Source organism: Mirounga angustirostris, unplaced genomic scaffold (genome assembly GCF_029215605.1).
Source record: "Mirounga angustirostris isolate CCGP_5_RB_7025 unplaced genomic scaffold, mMirAng1.0.hap1 SCAF_3, whole genome shotgun sequence".
Taxonomy (NCBI): domain Eukaryota; kingdom Metazoa; phylum Chordata; class Mammalia; order Carnivora; family Phocidae; genus Mirounga; species Mirounga angustirostris.
Window position 1 is genome coordinate 61690465 of NW_026991711.1, and position 23350 is coordinate 61713814.

Consider the following 23350-nt stretch of genomic DNA (forward strand, 5'->3'; position numbering starts at 1 on the left):
TTTAGGAACGGTAACTGCCAGGAGTCATTACGTAAGAAGGGACCCAAGAGTCTCAGCAAGGAGAGGATTTCCCTGTTTGTGGCATTTAAGTCATGGTATAAATTCCTCTCCTGGTGTTCTGTTTGCATCATTTGGCTTAGATGTTGTTAGATGTTACTAGCCTAATCCAATTCCTTGTTTTATGAAAATAGGTTTTTTGTTTATCTAAGTGGGCTTCTCTTTGTCATTGTGCTGGAATAGTCATTCTTGGACCGAAATGATGGCTTTTGAATCTCTCTGTTATGTTTTCAGGCATGCCTTAGGGTTTGAAAGACAATACTGTTGTTACTGGGAGGAGTTGGGTAAGGGCCATAAACACTCCGGAGAGATAGGAGAGAGGTTGCCATAGGACAAAATTGCAGACTTCTGCTAAAACTTCTGGATTGCAAATTATGGCCAAGAAGTAAGACTTCCGTAGCCCTTCAGATTCCTAGTACTTAGGTCTTCACATTGCTGTTGCCAAGCACCCCTCAAACATCTGCTGCTTCGGGCCTTGTGCAGTCCTGCTTTAGTGACCAGCCCCAGAAGTCTGACTATCTCTTCCTGTCTCGACTCATGCCAGTTCTGAACAGCTGAGCTCCCGGCACACAGGAACAATGGGGCTCCTGAAGGCTCTCCTGCTGTTGACATCCAGAAGCACATTCCTCTTCTGAACTTCCAGACGGAGTTACCGGGCTGACTTTGAAATGTGCTCTCACACGAATACATTCAAAGGATTCTGTTCATCTATTCTGATTTATTTAGGAGGCAGCAATGTTCATTATTTGACTTATGTTAGTGGTTAATTAACCAAACTAGAACATGTTTCCTTTTTACAAATTGAATGCTGAGAGAGTAACAAAGACCAAATATTTTACAACACAGATCCTTGAATTTGCTCTGAAACACTATATTTTATTTTTCAGCAACTTCCGGTTTTAGTGACAATTAAATACTATTTCTATTATTAGCAAGTTTCAAATTTTAAGTAAATTGAAATGGAAATGAAAGTTGTTTCTAAAAATAGTGCTGACTGTGTTTATGTGGTTTTTTGTCTTTCTCTTTTTTTTTTTCTTTTTAAAATTCCATGTCATTGGTGGGGAAGGCCTTGATTGGGGAGAAAATGTAAATTTCATGCCAGTCTCTTGGTTTAGAATTGATGAGAATTGGATTGAACTGTTTATGAGAATAGACAGAAGTGTATGAGGTTTCTTTTAGTGTTGAACACTCTTGCAGTCATTCCTTGATGACCTACCTTGACTGTCCTGTGGACACATCAGTGGCACTTCTGAGTCACTGTCTTGTTGACTGTTTATGTTGACTGTTTATGTTTATTCTACCAAGGAAGCTTCCATAGGTGCTCATTGTGAATTCTCTAGAGACAATTTGGTTGAAGGCCACCCTGATCAGGCTGGTACCTTCTACCAGCGTGGTTTAGGAGATGAGGTGGATAAAGGGGAAATCGTCATAATTGCTACCCAACCCCTTTTTAGTTGGGGTCTTCTTAGGGTGATTTGTTGGCTTGGGAGTAAGTCCCTCCCCCCGCCCCGCGACCCTAATCTTACACACTCATCCAAATAGAAGGATGAAGATGTATTTCAAAGCTGAATGTTGGGGTGTATGTTTGGGGGGGGAATCTGAACTTTGGGATTCTGTGAGCCATTTGGCGATTGTGGAGGGTTTAACACCCTCGTTTTAATTAGCTAACTCAGTGGAAGGTGAAAGGTTGGCAGGGAATTTAGTTTCACTTGTGACATCACTTGGCTTATTCAGATGCAGGTGAATCAGGAGTGGTAATGAAAGAGCTCTGTTCTCCAGATTCACCTGACCCTGCTAAGAAGTGTAGTTCAGGGAATTATAGCCAGAGCCTGTCCTAGGAACACACTAATCAGTTGGAGAGGAAAGGCGGGGGGTCAGCCTACCTTAATCTTCCTTTCTCAGTTTCTTTAGGGTTAAATTAACATTTATTTAAATGTGGGATTCTGTTTGCCTGAATCCCTAAATTTCTGTTAAATGAAGTTAATCTGTGAGATTATAGGCTTTCTGTGTACCATAGGAGATGTAGGGATATGGAGCATAAATGCAGTGTTCTGTACTCTGCATTATATAATTTGAAGGTAGTTTAGAAAGCACTGTTATATCCTGAAACCGTTTGTACATTGATTCTCTTTTTTTATGGAAGAACCTATGGTCTGCGCCGAGGCAGAGACCCATTTCCATTTCCAAACCCCTACCATTTTCAAAGGCAGGGAAAGGATACTGTGCATGCCTAAGCCAGCACTTTAAATTGTGTGAGTTTCATACTTAATGTCTCCTTAAGTGAAGACTTTTGTTGAATTTGCCTTTCTAGACCATGTGGTAGAAATTGCAAAGGAACAGGGTAACAACAGCACATCTCAGGGGGCAGTTGGTAAGAACAGACGTGGAAGTGCCCTCTCCTTTGTTGAAAGGTGGCTGTTTTCTTTAAGCACTTGAAGGAGGTTTGGTTTTCATCTAGTGAGCTGTGCTGTAGGTGTTGACTGACAGCCTTCGGGAACATCCTGGTAATTATTATAGTTGGTGCCAGTTTCTCCCTCAATTCTTGCGTTTGTCTTTTAACAAAAATGACTTTTTATTTGACCAAGGTACCCAACCCTGGAGAGAAGATGAAACTTGGATAAATCTTTATTTTTATTTTTTGTATTTGAAGGGGAAGGTTAAATAACTGTCTTATCTGGATTTTACCATCATTTTTGTGTCCTGCCTCTTTTGGATCATTTACCATCCAGTGCTGTTGATGCTTGGGGAGCTTCTCCCGCTGGTCTCCTCTCTCCTTTTCTTCTGTGTTTGAGCCTTTCCCAGGCAGAGGAGGTCAGGCAGGTACACGTGCCTTTTGGAAGGAGGTGGTGGGAAAATACGGAATAATGAGCCCTTCTGACTTTGGATTCAGCAGTTTAGCATTGGTGCAGTGGGTGGAGTTATTCCTGGAGCCCCAGTTTGAAGATTGCTGTGCAGAAACCCATCTGTGCCACTGGTTGCCAACATTTCTGGTACAAATATTGTCATTTGCTCTTGAGGCAATCTGCTATTTCAGTCCTAGATGCAGTTTTGTAATATGCTGGGCAAAATAGTGGAGAAAAAATATCTTAAGTGGTGGTATAATCTGCAGTTTAAAAACACTTTAGCAATGTTTCCAGTAGAGGATTGTTCAACGTGTCTCCTTTCCTCCTTCCCTTGGCTGTAAACATAATCCAAATTTCATTTTTTTCTTGCTCGTCTGAGCCATGGTTTCCTTGTGCTGCACCCACCCAAAGGAAAGATGGAGGGATAGATGAAAGGCTTAAGTAATAGTACTTTAAAATTGCACTCTTCGAAGGTTTAACATGCCCTGTTCCTTCTGTTGGTAAGAACGTAACTTGCTCGGAAGTTACTTCGTTAAAAACTCCAACATGATACTACACAACCCTTTCCCATTGCTCATCCTTCCTTGTTCCAGGTGGAAAGAAGCACATCGGCCTTGTGGGCTACTGAGAAGAAGACCCCTCTGTTACTGTGCAGAGTGGGAGCTCCCTCAAGGTTATGGGACATTTCCAGAAACCCTAGCATAGCTGTACTACCATTTGACTGGGCTTTGTCAGTGAGCCTTCCCTAGAGTGGGAAAGCATGTCCTCTCGGAAGTAGTATGTTTTTTTCTGTTTCTGTGGCTTTCTCAATTTTTTCCCCAGCCCGATGCATAGTAAGAAATCCGCTTTATAGTATGACTCATTGTACATGTGCACACACATGATACAAGAGTTTTACAAATTAGTATTACACTTGCCCTTTTGCGTGAGATATGCTCTATTTTACTAATTTTTAAAGAATGCTCAGAATGCTCAGTCCTCAAAATTGATTTTGCTGCTTTATGGATTACAATCCAGAGTTTTTGGCCTGGGGGCTTTCCCACATTTATTCTTGTAAGACCTTCATGTCCTGGCAACAGCGGTGGAGTTGGGGGAGAAGAGGTGGATGCATCCATATATGGAAGACTGGCCCGCAAGCATGAAGCAAGGAGGAGGGAGTTCATGATTCACTTGGATGCTCATGGAAGGGATTTGGGGCTGAATTAAGAAAGTAGTGCGTCCTGGGTGTTATGCACAAACAGTGAATCATGGCACACTGCATCAGAAACTAATGCTGTAATGGATGGGGATTAACGTAACAATAAAAAATGAAAAAAAAAAAAGAAAGAAAGTAGTGCCCCTTTGGATTGGTCCCAAACATGGAACTAGTTAAAATTATGTACTAAATGGAAGACCCCAGAAGATGTTTGATGTGATTTGAGCCCTGATGTGACGGACTAGCCAGGATAGTTTTATACTTATCTGGACATCCTTGTCATTTAGATTTTGCATTCAACCCTTGAAAACTGGCAGTGGGTTTGGATCCAGTGGATGGGGTTTCATGCTTCTTTTCTTCTGCATTAACCTAAGTCAGGTGCATCTGACCTATGCTCAATTGTCTGCAGAATCTTTGATCCCATGAAAGTACATTCCACTCTTCATTTCCTCAGAGCAAATGTGAAGTCCACCTTCACCCTGGAGTCAGATGGGTTGTTGTCAATGTAAAGGAATTTTAGGTGTTACCAGTGTTTGATAAGATATCATTATCCTTTCTCTGCGAAGCAGGAGCTGTTGAAGCAGGGGTGGTCAGGCTGCAGTCGGGTTCCTCCCACCTAGTCCCTGACTGGCCTGTTGGTATCTGGAGCAATGATCTTGTAAAGACTCCATTGTGAAGTTGGCCGTGTGTGTGTGTCCAAGGGAAATATTAAAGGGGAAAGCGGGGGAGGAAAATTCCAGGAAGTTGAAAGGTGAGGTTGACACGTCCTCAGTCACTAACGATGCTTCTGTTTTTCTTTTTGAAAAACAATGCTGATTTAAAAATTGATCTTAGAATGAACTGGCATATAATTATATTTTTAAACATCTTTTCTTAGGCATTTATTAAATAACATCATACTCATAAATAGCCTTTTATTATTTGGTGTTAATGACCCAAAGTACCACTAACACCGCATTTATCAAACTCGCCTATCATAGGAGATACTTGTTAAGAATATTCTGGGATTTCATCCTCTTGCTGTTGAATCATTCTATATGAAATAACACATTTGAGTTATTTTCTTAGAATATCAGAACTGAAAGGAATGTTGGTCATTAAGCTAGTCCAGTAGTTTGCAAACCTGGTGAGTATTTTAATACAGGGCCCTGGTCCCGTTCCATTCATACCTGTTGCATCCCAGCCCCTGAGCCAAGGGCTTTAAGTGTTTCTGTTTTCAACACACTTTCTGGAAGATTCTGGTCATTGGTTTGGAGTGATAACTACTCATCTGTTCAGACTCCTTCAGGAAAGGAAAATTGACTTAATGTGCTTGGTTATTGGGCTAGATAACAGAACAAAGAATCCTTTTCTGCTTATCTACTGATTTATTCAAATAATATTTATATCTCAGGTACTGACTAGGTAGGTGAGTGTGGGCAGTTTCGAGATGAGTGAGCAGGGTCCCTGCCCTTGAGAGTGGATTGTTACTCAGCCTTCCTCAAGGGATGAGTTTGGGGGTGGCATGAGAATCATTTGGGGAGGCTTTTCAAGCCCCAGCAATCAGATGGGTGTGTGCCTGTGTGGTGGGGCCAAGAAAGTATGGGGGCCAGCTCTCCTTCCCTTGCTGGATGCTGGCCATCCTCCATTTGTCTTTATCTTACAACTTTGTGAACTATTTTAAACATCTAGGAAAACACAGAGGCTAACATAATTAGCACCCACATGACCCCGCCAGGTTTTAACAGATGTCACTCATCTTGCTCTAAGCCTTCTTGTGTTGGAGGGTCCCTTTCCTTCAAGAAGTCTGCCTCCTGGCCGGGCTGATACATGCAGGTCCATCTACCCTATAGAGGCACGCGCATTGCTGCCGCCGCACGCGCGCCCCTCCCCTTTACATAAATGTTGCCAGTTAACATAGGTATCATTCTGCAACTTGATTTTTTTTAAGTCAGCATTATGTTTTTGAGATTTATCCATTGTTGTTACATGACCTGAAGTGACCGCACACTTAACAGTAAAATCAGGAAATTGAAGCCAGACAGCTTGAAAACCTTCTTAATGGAAAAAATTCAAGAAGATGTGGGTGGGAGAGAGTTTCTGTTGAATTTTTACTATAGAACATTGTTATTTATGGGAAAATAGTTGATTTGAATTATGTACTGTTTTGAATAGCCCAATATGAGCTTAATGAGAATTAATTGCATGTTGTATGAAAAGTTAATTGCTTTTATTTACTGTGGGTATAGTTATTGCAGTTTGGTCTAAACAGGTGAAAGTTAAGATTTGCGGCATAAAACAGGAAGCAGATGGGGGCTAATTAAAGTTCTGTTGTTGATAAAGGATGACTGATCAAGGAGCAGCTGGTTTCCCAATTTAAATGCAATTTGTACTGTTGTTTGAGGGCAGCCCTCTGCAAGCCATCATGAGTATCTTTTCAGAGGTGGAGGAATTCGTTTCAGCAACAAGTGGGAAGGCTGTTGTGCTCTATTTTTGTTTACCTTTTTGCCTTCAAGCGGTGTCTCTTCAGGGTCTGTCCGGGATGAGGGAAGGGATCACAAAACCCGGCCCCAATTTTCAGTGGTGCTCCGTCCACTCTGGATACCTGTTAAACCTTGGGAAAGCCGCAGTCCTCTTCTGTATTCTCCAAGAAAGTGCCCTGGCATTTGATTGAATGTTGCCTTTCTTGTTATTTCTCCCACCACGCTCTCCTGGCCATAACCCAGGAAGGTCCATGTCTCTCTCACTGAAGCGCTGTGTGTGTACGTGAGCGCCAAGAGGTACAGTTGGCTTGTACCTCGTGTGTTTGAGCTTCAGGCTAAACTTATTTTGCTGGATTGTGCCCTGGATGACTTTCACCTTGAAATGACAGCATCTTTTGTTGCTACTGCTAATAATGGTTGGATAAACATTAAGACCCAGTACCCTGGGTGTGTTTTGCCTAAAGAATAAATCAGCACTGGGTGCTTTTCGAATTTGTGCAGGGAGGTAATGTGAGGTCAGATGAAGTTTAGCCTTTGCCTGTAGTCAGAGGCTAGACATTTGCTTGACATTTTGTACTTATAAGTGCTTTGTGTGATTATCTAATTTTAATCCTTATAAAAACCTCTGTTGTAGTGGCAACTATTATTCCCACTTTGCAGATGAGACAGTTGCAGCATGGAGAGTTTAAGTGACTCAGCCAAGTTCATGCATTTGCTAAGTCCCAGGACTGGGTTAGAATTTGGGTTTGTCTGATAACAAGCCCATGTTCCTCAATCGCTGTACCCTACCAGTTTTGTGTAACACTTTTGTTTTTTCCGCTTCCTGCTTAAGGAAAGAGCTGTTGTTTCCTGGAAATACAAAAATCTTAGGATATGGTTTGTAAACTTCATCTTATTTGATTATGTAAATGTGTGTGTGTGTGTGTGTGTGTGTGTGTGTGGTGTATATTACATTGATACAGGTCCTGGCGCTTGGTAGGAAATCAACGTTACGTTATTTTAATTTTTTGAATGAATGCCTGAAAGAATAGGCATAGGTATTTTTTTTGTCCCCCACCCCCAAAGAAAGTAGCTTTATTCTGATTATAAAAGTTATACATGCTCTTTGAACAACAGCAAAAAAGACAACATGTAAAGGTAAACTAGAAAGTGAAAATCCCCATTACCTTCACCATCCAGAGACATTATATTCATTAAAGTATCTTGTAAAAGAAATAATTGGCGATATAGATCTTATGTAACTGGTAATAAAGAGCACCATTTGTATTAGCTACAAATTCTAATAAAAGCGTGCAGTAGATGTTTCAGGGACGTCATAACTGACATTCTTTGTCAAATGTTGTATGCAAACTTTCCAGTTCTAGTCACTATTTTTGCCCAGCCTGGTTCTATACTAGTTTTGCTACTCCCCATGCTAATGGGAGAGACTGTTCTGTTTCATGTCCCCAGAAACCGTCCCTCTGCTCACATCACAGTTCTTACAGTGTGAGGAGTGGTGTCACAGCCAAAATTCGAGTGTTTTCCTGATCCAGGAGAATGCTCAGGAGTCTTTGTTGTTTCATTCAGCTGTCTTCTAAGCAAATCAGCCTACTACACTCCTCCCCTGTTTCCTCTAACCCCTTCTCTTCTGCTTCCTGTGTCTTGTCTGTCTCTTCCTCTCACAAAAGCATTTAGGGAGGTGGAAGAGATTTGGAAATGAAATAAGAGTGGGCCCATTCCTCTTCCCTGGTAGCTCTGCCTCATGTTTTTTTTTTTTTTTCTAATTGTATTTATTTGAGAGAGAGAAAGAGCACGGGGCGGGGGGGAGCAGAGGCAGATGGATAAGCAGAGTCCCCGCTGAGCAGGGAGCCCAACCCGGGTCTCAGTCCCAGGACCCTGGGATCATGACCTGAGCCGAAGGCAGATGCTCAACTACCGACTGAGCCACCCAGGCTCCCCTACCTTGTGTATTTTGGAAGATACTGTTGCTGTTCACTCTGTGATGTTTGGGGGAGGGGCCTATGCAAGACCTGCCTTATACGGAGCAGTCTGACCTGGTTGGACAGTCGGTGTCTCCTTCGTTCTTCAAAGAATAAGAGGTATGGTTCATAGAGCACCTGGGCTTTCCAGGGTAACTGGGAGAATAAACTGGTTCTTTGGTAGGAAGCTTGGGGGCAGCTCTGCAGCTTCAGATTAATGACCCCTTCTGCCCTGGACACAATCCTAAAATCTCACAAATGCATAGCCCTTGGTTTGTGCTTTTTGAGGCAGTGGTATCCATTATGACTTTTCTGTGAGGCAGTTAGGACAGGCATTATTTTTTCCACTTTGTAGACAAGAAAGCTGAGACACACAGGATATAAAATTTGTCCAAAGTGCTACATACAAAGACAGAGTTATACTTAGGTCTTCCTTTTCACCACCATCTTGCCATTGGGGCAGTGTTTTCCAAAGTGTATGCCACTAAACGCTGGTTTCACAGCAGAGTTTGTCACGAATCATCACAGGTGTGTGTGTGTGTGTGTGTGTGTGTGTGTGTTTAAGCGGGGGATACATGTTACCATACCTACAAAACAAAAAGTCTACTGGAGGGTGTTTTGTTTTTGCTTTGCTTTGTGTATTGACGTGAAGAATCCTGCACATTTTTGTGACCACATGTCCCAACTGTATGTCCTCAGTGAGTTCCTGTCACCTTGAGAGGAATCATGGTTGTTTGAAGCTCATGTTCAGGATGCTTCACTGTGCTGTTAATGTGCTGCTTTGTCCTGGGTTTACTTTGGAGGTGTTCCAGGAGACCTCAGTGGTTGGAGGAAAGTCTAATCTTTGGGGACCTGGAGGGAAAGTCCAGGGGATGCTGTTAACATGGGCAGTGGTTGGGGATAATGCTTTGGGAATAAAGACTACCCTGGGGGTGGAGTAGGAGGCTGGCCATGCGGAATCCTTGTCGTCATGTCCTTGTCAGCAGTTCAGGAGGAGCTTTATGGAGGAGGGCTTTAACCAGAACACAGGAAAGTTGTTAATCAGCAGGATCAGCATTCTAGGACCAGTTGTCAGTGTCGTCAAGGTAAAGAGCCATGAACTGTAACCTGAATGACAGCTGCACTGTTTAGCGAGGATGGACTTAAGAAATTTGGACCCAGAACAGCATGCTGCTGCATCCTGGCACACGTTTGACAAGGCACATTCCCTGGATGAAGCCATCTGCATCAACATGCCTACCCCCCGCTTTTCTTTAATATTTAATATTCAACTTTGCTCTTGTTACTCTTACAAGATTGGCTTATTTGGAGGGGGGTTGATGATAAAGGTGCAAGTGGCAGATTCTGCAGCCATCTCATTAATCAGCTTTCCTCTTTCCTTTTTGCAGAAGAACTTCTAACAAAACTCTTTTATTTTGAAGTAAAGTGTTCAACCAGGGGGAAATGATGGATTATTTTGCATTGAAATCTCCGACCAAGGAAGCAAGTCCAGCTTCTTAGAACTGATCTTGGATATCACACTTGATTTTTTTTTTTTCTTTCCTTTTCTGTTCTTCTTTTCTGCCTTCCTAAGAGCAAAGGATCTACCTGCTTTCATCTTAAGCTGTTCCAGGAATTGAGTGTAAATCAAAAGTTACAGTACAGTAGTATTTTAAAATCAGAGGATAGAAACCCTGAATTAATTGGAAGTGTTTTGTTTGGTTTTGTTTTGGTGGGGAGAATAAAAAGATCTCAGGAGGAATGACTGGGAGAAGGTGCTATGAAAAAGTTGGGAAAGTTAACAACCTAAGGCATGATCTTTCCTCTCAGCAAGTGTTCTTTAGCTGTCCCTCCAGAAAAGTGATCAGAGAAAGCATGACACTGTGTCACCTAAGTTTTATAAAATGTTTGAACTATCTGCTATTGTTTCTTTGTTTGCTAGTAATGTTGTGACTTTTCAACCTGATTGTAAACTGGGTGGCACTAATTTACTTTGGGACAGAAAGGAAAGGAGGTAGGAGGCAGGTAGAGGCCAGGGCTGTGTCATGGAAGAACAAAAGTCCGTGGGATTGGCCAAGGGTGGTTGGGTTTATGCCCACCAGCATATGCTTTTACAATCAAATTCTGATGGGATAATCAACCATTAAATATTAAGTTCCCAAGATTTAGACCTTCCTTTGTGTGTGTGTGTGTGTGTATGTGTGATACCTTCCATGAGGGTGGGAGGGAGTGTTGTGTTGTGTGGGGGACAGTTGGGGAGCCAGATCCCATCTCATCTTATCCTCCCATCACTGTGGTCCAGCTGTAGTGGGCCATTTTTGGCCCTGGATTTCATATGCACCCACCAGAGCACTGACTTAAAACTAGTGAATAATTTGTTGTAGCTTTATCCATGTTTATGTCAAACAGTCCATGGTTACATTGTAGGGCATTATTTCCTTTAATTTCCCTTTAGCAGTTCAAAACAACCTGAAAGATGTTATGGTTGAGCCCAGACAATGATCTCAAGAAACAAAAATAAACCTTTCAAAAAGTGAGAACTGAATCTGTATGCCAAATGTTGTGAACGATGGATGAAGGTATAAAAACACACTGGACTTCACGAAGGGAGAGTTTTAAAAAATTTGTTTTGAAAACAAATGGTCCCTGCCCCCGGATCCTGCCCTCCTGTGACTAGGAAAAAAGTCAGAGATTATGCCATGAGTTCTAGAACAGCCAAGTAGCATTCAAGTCATGAGACAAAAAGCCAAACAGCTGCTTCAGTGTAAAACCCCATCATTTTCTGATAGATCAGGTCCTACAGATGGCACTTGTGAGGCTGGCTCTGCACACTGGGCTCTCCACACGAGCTGTGGCTGCGTCCCCTTAGTGGATGGAACTGCGGACACCTCTCGGGGTGGGGACGAGCGGTGCCAAAACAGCACCTCCCTGAGAGGCTTCTGCTTATCAACAAAAGTTAATACGCACATTGAAATACGGACACCCATGCATATTTACATTTTTGGACAATCAAAGAAGCCTCTGCTTTCCAAGCAGGACACAAACTCTTCTTCTCTCCCACCATCTTGTAGGGAGATCGGTTGGCACTTTCCTCCAGGTTCCACGTCGTACTTTATTCTGATCTTTGGTCTGCTCTTCTGTGTAGTACATGTCGGATGCAATATAAGCTCCTAGCTCCTAGATTTTTTTTTTAAAGTGTCTTCCCACCATATCTCCCCTTTTCTGTGTTTGAGCTCAGACACTGCCACATTTACTTCTGACTTCTCTAGACATGTTCTCTTAGTGCTTTAAAATACTTTTTTCTCACAAATATTTAGCTGATACTTACTGGGCACTTTGTACATACTGAACATTCAGTACAGTGACTCAATAAGATAAATACTGTTAGATGTACGTCACTGGCATAGTAGTCCTCATGCAGTATATAGTGGCAACTGGGTTGAGTCCAGGTCTCTCTGGTTTTAGAACACATGTTCTTAGCCACCACACAGTACACGTCAACTTTGATTCATGTTCTGCCCTCACATTAAGAATCCCTTTCCCTTTTTATTCAGCAATCCAAATCTTCCTTTGTTGTGTTGTTGGCCGTGTATACATATACATATACATATACATATACATATACATATACATATACATATACATGAAAAACTATTGGAAACAGGAAAGAACCTCATGCTACTTTGTTGTCTCCATAGTACCTGGTATGCAGTAGGGGCTCAGTAGATACTTGTTGAATGAAAATTACATTGATTGCTTTTACTTTGGCCAAGTTTCAAGACCCTAGGGCGCCTGGGTGGCTCAGTCGGTTAAACGGCTGCTTTTGGCTCAGGTCATGATCCCGGGGTCCTTGGATCGAGCCCCACATCAGGCTCCTTGCTCACCGGGGAGCCTGCTTCTCCCTCTCCCTCTGCCTGCCTCTCTGCCTACTTGTGCTCTCTATCTCTCTGTCAAATAAATAAATAAAATCTTAAAAAAAAAAAGTTTCAAGACCCTAATTTATGTTACTGAAGTGAGTGTAAATAAATTAATTTCTGAGATTGTCAGTAGATTTAAATAGTTTACGTTAGACTGATTTCAACTAGGCTTTGCTCAATTTCTTGATTAATTTTGGATGGAGTTTTCAATGACAAAACAAAGGTAGAATTTTATCTTTTGTTTGTATTCCCAATAAAGGTGACTGATTTCAGGTCCTATGAGACCCTTCCTTCTTGGTACATTGTCTTCCTTCCCCTCCGGACCCCAGCAACAAAGCAGTGCCCTGACACTGGGCTGGACTGGGATTGACTGAGCATGTTCTAGTCCAGCCCTGATTCACCCTGTGGTCTCTTTAGAACACACACACACATAACCCAATCTAGAAAACTAGGTTTTGTTCTAAAATTGTATGATACTCTAGCTTAATTTATAGCTACTTTGAGGACTAAAATGGTTATACAATATATTGGTGTCTGTCTCTATTGTTAATAGAAATGTATTGTGGACTTTAAAAATGGTTAAAATGTAAAATTTATCTTCTGGGGCTAGGGTTGCACTGTGAAGAATGACTATTTCAAACTTTGTTCAATCCGGTAACAATTCTAAGCTATCCATTACATTCTTAACTAGGTTGTCAGAATTTGACTAAATTGCTTGCTGAATTGGATCCGGATATCTGCAGGATGCTTGGAAACAGCCCTGGCTTGGGCCCCAGTCTCCCATGGCAGGGGGGGATTTTACTTTATCATGAAGCAGATGGGCCCAAATGGTTTTGCTGTTAGGTTTTGGGATTAGGTCAGCCAGTGATTTTTTTTTTTTTTTTTTAAATAGTTATTTGATCTGGGACAAGAGTTTTTGGGAGGTTGCCCCCAAACAAAAAACAATGTATGCTTAGCATTCACAAATCATTGTTGCTTTAGGCCCCTTAGCCAGAGTATTGGGCAAGCAAGCCAATTTCAAGATTCTGTATAACTAAGGGAACTTTATTTTGCAAATACGTAATTCAGCATATTAAATTTTCACAGTTTCTTTCCATTCTTTTTGTAATCTGGATCTGTGGTATTTGAGTTCCAAAACAGAAAAAAACCACTTTGGCTTCATACTTTTAAATTGTTTACTAAGAGTAGCAGTTCTTGGCAAATAGATTATGCATTCGGTAGATTCATTTTTCCCTAGATTTTCCAGACAGTGAACATATTTAGGGTAAAAAACAATTCTAGATCGTACATTCTATGGATGGGATGTTGTCCTAGAGATTTTATTTTTTAAAAATATTTTATTTATTTATTTGACAGAGAGAGCACAAGCAAGGGGAGCGGCAGGCAGAGGGAGAAGCAGGCTTCCCACGGAACAAGGAGCCTGATGTGGGTCTTAGTGCCAGGACCCCGGGATCATGACCTGAGCCCAGGGCAGACGCTTAACCCCCTGAGCCACCCAGGCACCCATATCCTAGAGATTTTAATCCATCAAAATTTCAGTGTTCTTTCCTTTGAATTTATAGTCAATTCATAAAGTTTTTCATCGGCTCTTGTAAAAACAGTTTGGGCACATACCCGGAATAAACATTCACCTAACATGAGCAGGTTTAATGGGCTCGTCACTATCCCCAACAAAATATTTTAATGTTCACTTTGATCCTTTAATAACTTTAGAAAACTTGAAAATTGATGAAACTCTTATGTGCTGTGTTTCATTTATGCCTAATTTGAGCTATTCATCAGAAGAAAAAACTTCTAAAGTGTTCATTTTTATTTTGTTTTACCTTACTCTGGTAGTCAGATACACCAATTGTTATTTTTCCGGTAGCCAAATACAGAGGTAGTTAATTGCGTTGTAAAGCAGAGCATTTATAGAACCATTGAGGATGAGAAAAATGGTATGGCCTATAAGATGGACACAAATTTTTGTTAAGAAACAGCAGGATCACTTCTGCAACAAATGAATTCCCTTTTAACATTATGCTGTGGTACGGCCCTATGTGTCTGAGGCAGTCATTAGGAGCAGCAAAAAGTTCATATTCTGAGCAGATAATTAAATCGGAGTTTCAGGGGTGTCTGGGTGGCTCAGTCGGTTAAGTGTCTGACTCTAGATTTCTGCTCAGGTCATGATCTCAGGGTCGTGAGACTGAGCCCCTGTCGGGCTCCGCAGTGCACTCAGAAATAAATCTTGAAAATAGAAGTTTCAGAAAGGATGGGCTCCCTTAGGTCACCTAAATGGGCAGAACGGGGAGTTGAAGCTCTTTGCTGTGGACTTGGCAGTGCCTGGTCTGTATTCCTCCCTGGGGAAGGAGGTGAGTGGGTTAAAGGGTTGCCAAGTATGCCTACATGCTGCAAAGAAACAATTAATCCCAAGAGAAACAAACTCCGTGTTGAAATCCTTAGTTAGCCTACAGATCCCTTAAAGACACCCCCCCCCCCACACACACCCCAACTAAATGAAATTTAGTCTCTCTAGCCAGGGTGGATGACACTCATTTGAGGTTGGCCTTGTTGGATTTTGTGGCAGTGTTATCCGGCCTAAGTGTATGACAGCATGAGGTAGTTTCTGTTTTCTAGACTTGTCTTAAGCAAGGGTCCGTATTAACAACTTTTATGGAAGTTTTAGAAGGAGAGTGATTAAGATAAATGCCCCATGATCTGGAACATGAGGAAAGATGCTTGTATCTAGATCTAAGGTTTCAATCTTACCTGGATTTTTTTGAATTTTGTCTTTTGGTGTTTCTAGTTTCTGATAGTGTGTAAAGCATGGGGCATTAAATGGTACAGGAAGGACTTTCCTTTTCATGTTCTGAAAATTAAGGGCTTTACCCTTTCTTTCAAAAAAAGTAGCTTTCTTTGATATGGGGCTTTGCTGTAGGACACAGCAAGGGGAAACACTGTGCTTCTTTTTGATAATGACCTTCTGAAAAATAAAAGCTTGTGATAGTTTTGATATCATTAAGTAAATTTTCTGTTCTGTCCCTGGAGATTTTTTTTTTTTTTTTTAAGATTTTATTTATTTATTTGAGACAGAGAGAATGAGAGACAGAGAGCATGAGAGGGAGGAGGGTCAGAGGGAGAAGCAGACTCCCTGCCGAGCAGGGAGCCTGATGCGGGACTCGATCCCGGGACTCCAGGATCATGACCTGAGCCGAAGGCAGTCGCTTAACCAACTGAGCCACCCAGGCGCCCGGAGGTTTTTTTTTTAAACCCTAAACCAATGAGATTATTGGCTGGCATGTTATTCTGAAATTTTTAGGCTTTTGACTAATATGAGAGCTTATGAAAGATCAGGCAAGCATCATCTTGCATCCTTGGATCATCATCTGTTTTCTGCATTGCAAGGTTTCTTCTTGCTCTTCCTTCAAAGGCTGGGGGTGCCTCTGTCTTCCCTCTTTGTTTCCTAGTATCATGGTCCCATTCACTTGTAGCTCACCTTTTTACCAAATATTTTGTCTGCAATATGTTCTTGAAATCGCCCACCTCTTCATGGCTCTTATAGGGTTTGTTCTCAGCCAGGTAAATGGCAGTAACTAGTGTGTGAGAGGAAATGAGAAAGAGCACTGTTCTAATAATTGCCCTCCTGAATAGAATCTGTCATCACTCTGTCTCCTCCTTGAACAACCTCGTGGACACACATGTGTTCTGACATAGGTCATCCAAAAAGCCAACAGAACACACTAGTTAATCACATTTTTGCATTGAAAATCTTCTTAAGGGGAGAAAACAATTTTTCTGTAAGAGAAAGATTGCAGTTCAGTTGTGAGGACATGGAAACAAGTCTGAGGAAGGCTGGCAGCCTGTTAAAACAGGAAGTTTGTGATGAATGGTTTTTAATCAAGTTGTAACCATTCATGATAGCTTTAAAATTCCTGTTTATGTATCCCTTTGCTTCCTATCACAAAATAGCCAACCTTTATTTCCTCAGCTTTGTGTCCAGGGGTGCACTAAGTGCTTTCCATATACATGCTGCTGTTCAGTCCCTAAGCATCCTATGTAACAATCCTGGGTAATTACTGATTCACAAATGGCGAGACTGGGGCTTAGCGAGATCAAGGCACTCACTCAGGGTGGCCCCGCAGTCAGCCTGACCCTGGGTTCTGCCTCTGTGTGCTTCCCCACAAACGTGAAACTTCTCATGGTGCTCATGAGTTCTTAAATTTGTCTTTTTGGTGTTTTACATGAGAACATAATCTCCCACATGCTTTTTTTGCTGGAGGTTCTTTAATGTAGTCATATTTTCCTTCTTTGGAATGATTTGAGTCAGAGAGAAAGCTGTTTAGAGCTAAATGTGTATCTATAGCCATTTGAGAATCTATAGCTATGGATTGGTTTGGCTAGGGGAGGGACATTGCACGTTCTTCGTACTTGTTATACATTTCTTCTAGGAATAAAGCCCCGTGTGCTTCTGCTTTTTGTAAATGAACACTCATAAGTTTTTCATCTGCATTTTAATCTTTCCAGACTCTCTTTTCCCTAATATGAAATGGGGGCATTAGGCCAGATGACCTTCCCATTGATTGCCTTCTAGTTTGCAAATTTTATGAGGCTGTGAGTCCTTTCTTCACAGCCCTGGGCTCACTGGAGAAGCTGAGTCCTCCTCAGTGCAGACCTGGGGTGAGACTGGCCTATGGGATTGTTTGGTGTCCAGGCAAGGACCGGTTCCTGGGCAAGGATACCAGCCTTTTGGAAGAAGAGCTGAATGCTGCTGGAACCTAATGTGTAAGCATGTAGATTAGCTATTCACGGCAGATCTTCTATTCCAACACTTTTCAAACTTGAATCTATATGCTGTCTATTGATAGTGTGTCTATTGACATCACTTGTAAAAAGAACAATTGGCCAACAGTCACATGTTTTCCTTCTTTTTGCAAGCAAAATGGATTATTTTACAAAGTTGTTTTATTAGCAACCTTAATGGGAACTCTGTTGAATAGAGATTATTCCGACTTTCTCCTAAGTTTGTTTTCACTCGTTGAAGTGCAGGAAGAGACGGTGTAAGAGAGAGGAAGCAGGAGGAGGGAGTCCAGTCCACGCTGGGAGTCCGCAAAACAATTGCAGGCATTGACAGCGTTCACAGAAATTAGATAAAATGCTTTTGGAAAAATCTAGTTTGTCTAGCATTTTGAAAGAATTTCTAGAATTTCTAGAACAACAAGTTCATTTAGTCATGTGTTCCAGCGTCTTAGTTTGAAGTTCTTTTTGTTTGACTTGGTCACTGTTGCTCACACCCACCCTGCGGCAGGGTGCTGGGCAGTGCTAGGCTGCAGGGGCCTCTGGGGCCGCTCCATTTTCCTGTGGGTCCCCACAGCCTCCTTACGCACGCTTTCCCCAGGGCGATGCTCATACCTGAAGTTCACACTTCAGCTGCTATGGTTTCCTGCCAGAAAGAGTAACCCCTTAGAATCGAAGCAAATCCTATTTTGTGAATTTATTATCCAGTGAGGCAGAAAATTAGTTTTGTAAACTAGTATTTGTAAGCAGAATTATTTCCATTCCCTCAAGATGCATTCATATAACCTTAGTCTTAAGTATGTTCTTTTGATTCTTAACGATGAAGCCAAGGAGGTGGTTTTTCTAGCTGGCAGCAGTGTTACATGCAGACTCATGAAACCTTGGTCTGAGTCCTAGTTGTACAGTTCATTTTCTGAGCCTCAGTTTTCCCATTTCTAAAACAGGTTCAATAATATCTGCCTTAAAGGGATCTTCCAAGTGTGGAATCAGATGAGGTTTTAAAAGCAATTTGTGTATAAAGTAAAATTCAGACCTAAAGTATGAAGGCCAACTTAAGTGGATGGTTTTGTTTTATTTTTTGGTTAAACACAAAAACCAGACTAGTCTTAGAACTGCCAACCAGGAAAGAAAGTGGAGTGAGGGCAAGATCCATGGCCGAGAGGTGGTGGTCTCCACGCACACCAGTGGACAGGCTAGATGGAGCCAAGCTGGCAGCTCGAGTCAGATGGCAGAATTCAGGTTGATGAGGGTCCAGGGGACAGAGAAGTGGTCAGGAAGAGCCTGGGGCAGGGCAGGGGAGGAGAGATGCAAACCGAGGGCTAGACCAGACTGTTTCTTCAACCCAGGTCTGGTGGGCCAAACAGTTTGCTAGACTTGACTCTAGGGCTGGCTCTCCCTAGGTTTTCTTTGTTCAGGCTTCTAGTAGATTAGACGCCTACTGTAATAGACTAGGCGTCTCTAAATGTTCTTTTTTGTTTTTGTTTTTTTTTTAAGATTTTATTTATTTATTTGACAGAGACAAAGCGAGAGAAGGAACACAAGCAGGGGTAATGGGAGAGGGAGAAGCAGGCTTCCCGCTGAGCAGGGAGCCTGATATGGGGCTTGATTCTGGGACCCTGAGATCATGACCTGAGCCGAAGGCAGACGCTTAATGACTGAGCCACCCAGGCACCCCTCTAAATGTTTTTGTAGAAATCACATACCCTTTCCGATGTTACATTTGCACTATAACAATACATTGCATACATTATATAACATATTTGCAAATATAGATTTAAAAATGAGTCAAAAAACTTAAAACTAAATGAAAGGTATGAAGGTTTCTTCTTGCTTGTGCTTCAGTGGCTCTGATTATTGCTTTAGACAGCAGGGCTGGGAGCATCCTGGGAGGGGCAGTTCCTGTCCTGTGTCCTCAGGGCTTCTAGGGGCCAGCCTCAGAGCCTAGTTTCTTCCAGCCAGGGAGCGAGGCAGGAGAGCAGCAGGGCTCAGTCATAACCTCCCCCCCCCCCCCGCCCCCCGCCCCCAGGAGATACCAGACTGTGGTCTCTTGACTGTGGCCTGTGTAATCCCTGCCACTGCCTACCCCACCAGGCGCTGGCTGAGTGCGGAGCGCGGCGAGCCCGCAGCCGTACGTGATGCCCATGTGCAAGGCTCCATGGCAACACCTCGAGAAGACTTCAGGATTCTCGTGACACTCACCGGCAAGGGTAGTGATACACCAGCTTTGGTATCTGAAGTCCTTCCTTATTAACATCTGTCCACAGCACCCGAGACACTATCTAGTGCAGAGAGAAAACATCTTATCTCTTACCCTGAATGGGTCTGTTTTTCCAGTACCTGACATGTAAAAGCCTTGTGTTAGTGGCAACAGCGCAAGGTGTGATCATAAATAAAATGGTTATAATACAGATAAGTCTTTAAAACACAGACGTGTTATTTTATAGATGCCGTTATTCTAATAATAACGACAGCTAATATTGATTGAGGTAAGCACTTTACATGTGTTATCTCATTTCATCTCCACAACAACCCTGTAAATGTAGAACCTATTAATCCATTCAACAGATACTTGAGTGCCTCTTGGTGATGGAGCTGTGAGGATACAGTGTACGAGAAGACAGACCAGGTCCTGGGCTCATGCAGCTTACAGTGTAGTGGGGAGCCAGGCACTCCCCCAAGGGACCACACATAGCAGAATCCTAATTGTGGTGAGTAAACAAGGTCCTGTGTTAGGGAGCCATAGGATGGGATGGTTCCAGAAGAAAGGGACATTTGGGCTGAGAGAGAAGTTGGAGGAGGTGGGGTGGTGACCTTTGGCAGGAGAATGTCAGTGCTCTTGGACAGTTGTTTGTGCATGATTTTCTGTCCCAAGTGGCCGTTGAGGTGGACTTGTTCTTGCCCCAGGTAGATCGTAAAGCACCTAGAAGGCAGACTCTGCCTGAATCCTTCTCTTGTCCTTCCCTGCACCTTGCCCAAAATAGGTCCCAGTAAATGTTATTTGGCATGAATTGGTACATGAACAGATGGATAAAAGATGTGTAAGACCTTACATCTTCCCTGTGATGTGTTTGGGATGTCAGTCACCAGACATTCATTGAATTTGTCTTGTGTGCAGAGCGTGTGTATGTGTGTAGGGGCTTTCAGATTAGGAAATAAAAACGTACTTCAGCCCTTGCCCTTTAAGCCGCTTGGAATCCATAGAGCTCCTGAAATTGAACACCTGGGAGTTAGAAGCAGGCTGAAAGAGCAAGCACATACCTTGTGCAGCTACTCCTGCCCCCGACACGACCCACTGGGTTCTTTGGGTCAGGCTTCCCAAGAAGAACGTGCTGCCTTGCTTGGGGTACAGTCGGGGAGCAAGTGGCAGAGAGGGTATGTGTGGAGGAAATCCAGCTTGGCATTAGTAAAAAGCCCAGGCTGCAGAGAAATACAGCTGGTGGAGAGGAAATTTGCTGATGTGGGGGAAAAAACCCTAATGGCGTCATGTAAAAACTCAGGATTTGGGTAAGTGGCTTACAGTGCCTGAGTTTTCTGTCTTCACAGCCTGCCTTGTTCCTCAGGTACTATTTTGCTCATAGTTCAAGAACTGAGTATCTTCCAGCACCGACAGTCGCGTGTGGCTCTGCGCACCGTTCACGGGAGAACTGCCGTTCCCTGCAGCCGTGGCTGTGCCCTGCAGGGATCTACAGACATAATACCATTAATAGCAGCACACATTTTTACAAGATTTACCTCTTCAGGCCCCTCCCTGCCCGCCCTCCACCAGAGCCCTGCTGGCTGTATGAAAAACAGGAATTTTTGTAACAAGCCCTGCACAGCAAACCTTTTCCTGTTTGGAAAAATTTTTTTTTTAATTGTTGGCAAAGTTAGAAGACAGCTCTGTTACTCAAAGAGCGACCTGAAATGTCCTCTTAGAAAAATATGGAGCGTGATGTTTTGATAAGTAGGGGATTGCTTTGGACCCCCTTTTTGGAGGAGGGGGTTAAGTCCAAGTCTGAGTAGTAAGTTAGCGTATGTCCCACCTGAGTTAGTTGAATGCTTCCTGAACTTTCTGAAGATTTCATCATTACACGTTCTGCAATCTCATTAAAAGTGTCCCCTAATTGCAGTTACAGATGAGCTGATCTAATTGTGTGTGTTGGAGAGCTGCACCACCCTCCACCAGTCAGTGCAGACAGCCAGGAAGCCATCATCTAGGAGGATCCTCCCCCTTTATCATTAACTAAATGTGACAGGGACAGGAGTCAAGCTTCCTTTCCTCCAGAGATTTCATCGTGGCTTATCTGGGTGTCTGTTGTGTTCCAAGAACAAGATAGTCATGATGGAATATTGTGCAAACGTCCAGACTTTCAGCCTATAGAACATGTCATAGGGTCAGAGCGCTCGGCTCCCTTCCAGGTCTACCCCAGGGACAGGCCTGCCTCTTTTTCAGGATGAATTTAGAACTTGGTTTGCTGGTGTTAGTGGGTCCAGGAGATGAGGCTGTGGCTCCTGGGAGCATACATAGGTGTGTGTGTGTTTAAGATCCTTCGGTAGGGTTTGGAGACTCTTCTGGGAATGAAATAGGCCATCGGAGAAATGTAGTCTTTGGCCTCTTTTAGGGGTTCTTGTATGTACTTAAAGTCTTCCTCAAAGCTTGTCTTGAGTTGGGGATAGATCAAGAGGTGGGAAGGAAGAGGAAAGTCTAGGGAACAAAAGAAACCTGCCTGCCACCCACTCGCACACCTGCCCAGCATCCAGCCCGGAAGCCCCCGTTCAGGGCCGTGTCTGCCCCGCACTCACTGTATGCCCTGGCAGAAGGGCTTGTCACGTTTGCTGCTCTGTTGCAATTCTTGGGTGGAATGTAGTACAGAGGGTCAGAGGGCATTTTGAAATATGGATTTCTCAGCCCTGGCTGTCCAGCCTCACTCTACTCAGATTTTTGCATCTCTTTTTAGAAAGGGAGATTTATTTTTCTTTTCTGTTTTCAATCTCTTTTTAATAAGAAAGCACTTGAATTCATGGTTTTTGTTGAAGCCTTGGCCTTGTCCTGCTGTGCAAAGGCTTTTTCTGGCGCAGCGATTGGCACTCAAAGCATCATTACATCCCACATGGATGGCAAAAGGTTGTGGGCATTGTGGCTGCATCCCTGGGTGACCACAGATCCAGCCAGAGCCTTTTCGTGGTCAGGGAGAGGGGCCACAGAGGTCCAGGGTGCCCAGTTGGCCGAGGGCGCCAGGGAAGGCTTGGGAATCACGCACAACGCCCTGCTCCCAGTGTCTATGACACCCAGAATCCTGCTCCTGGCCTTAGGCTCAGGGCCCTGATGACAGAGGCTGCTGAATGAGCAGCTAGTAAGGGTCTACTCTTGCCCTGTTCTGTATGGGGAACAAAAAGCTACAAGACAAGGGACAGAAGTCCCTTGGAGTCCCTCCTTTGGAGCCCATTTTTCCTTTTCCATATGTCCCAGAGGCTCTCCAGATGCTGGCAGTCTCACCCATGTGTCCATTAGAGGAATCAGATTGGGGCTTCCTTGTTTGCAGTCTGGCCTTGCTGCTTTTACTGAAGCTTGAGACTATCTCTGGCCTCCTGTATGTTTGGAGTTGTGGGTGTGTGTTTGTAATACGGCTAAACTCCTACCCACACCCCCAGTAAATAGGAAGAGGGGAGCAGGGCTCAGATTGGCAATATCCTTGTGCCCCCAAAGTTGGGATCTGGTACCTACTTCTTGGTGACCGCTTACCATGTGCCAGGCACCACTGAACATTTTATTTTTTAATTTTATTTAAGATTTTATTTATTTATTTAACGGACAGAGAGCGAGAGAGGGAACACAAGCAGGGGGAGTGGGAGAGGGAGAAGCAGGCTTCCCGTCAAGCGGGGAGCCCGATGCGGGGCTCCATCCCAGGACTCTGGGATCATGACCTGAGCTGAAGGCAGATGCTTAACAACTGAGCCACCCAGGCGCCCCAACAACACTGGAATTTAAAATCTCCCTTTTTTGGCAGTTCAACTTTCTAAAATAAGAAATACGATCCTGTTTGTCTTATATTCACCTATATTTGCCTAATGGACTTGAAAAGTAGAAAGGAATCTAGGTCTTACTAGTTTTCAGGCTTTTAATTCTTAACTAAGAATATACCCTGCTTCACTTCTTTCTTTTCCATAATCATGTGGGCCCAGTAAT

General features: G+C 43.1%; 1 protein-coding gene across 1 annotated transcript in view; it reads left to right on the forward strand.

Annotated features, from left to right (window-relative positions):
- Positions 1-23350, forward strand: part of FOXO1 (forkhead box O1) — a 99766-nt gene that overhangs the window by 70768 nt on the left and 5648 nt on the right. The window lies entirely within an intron of this gene.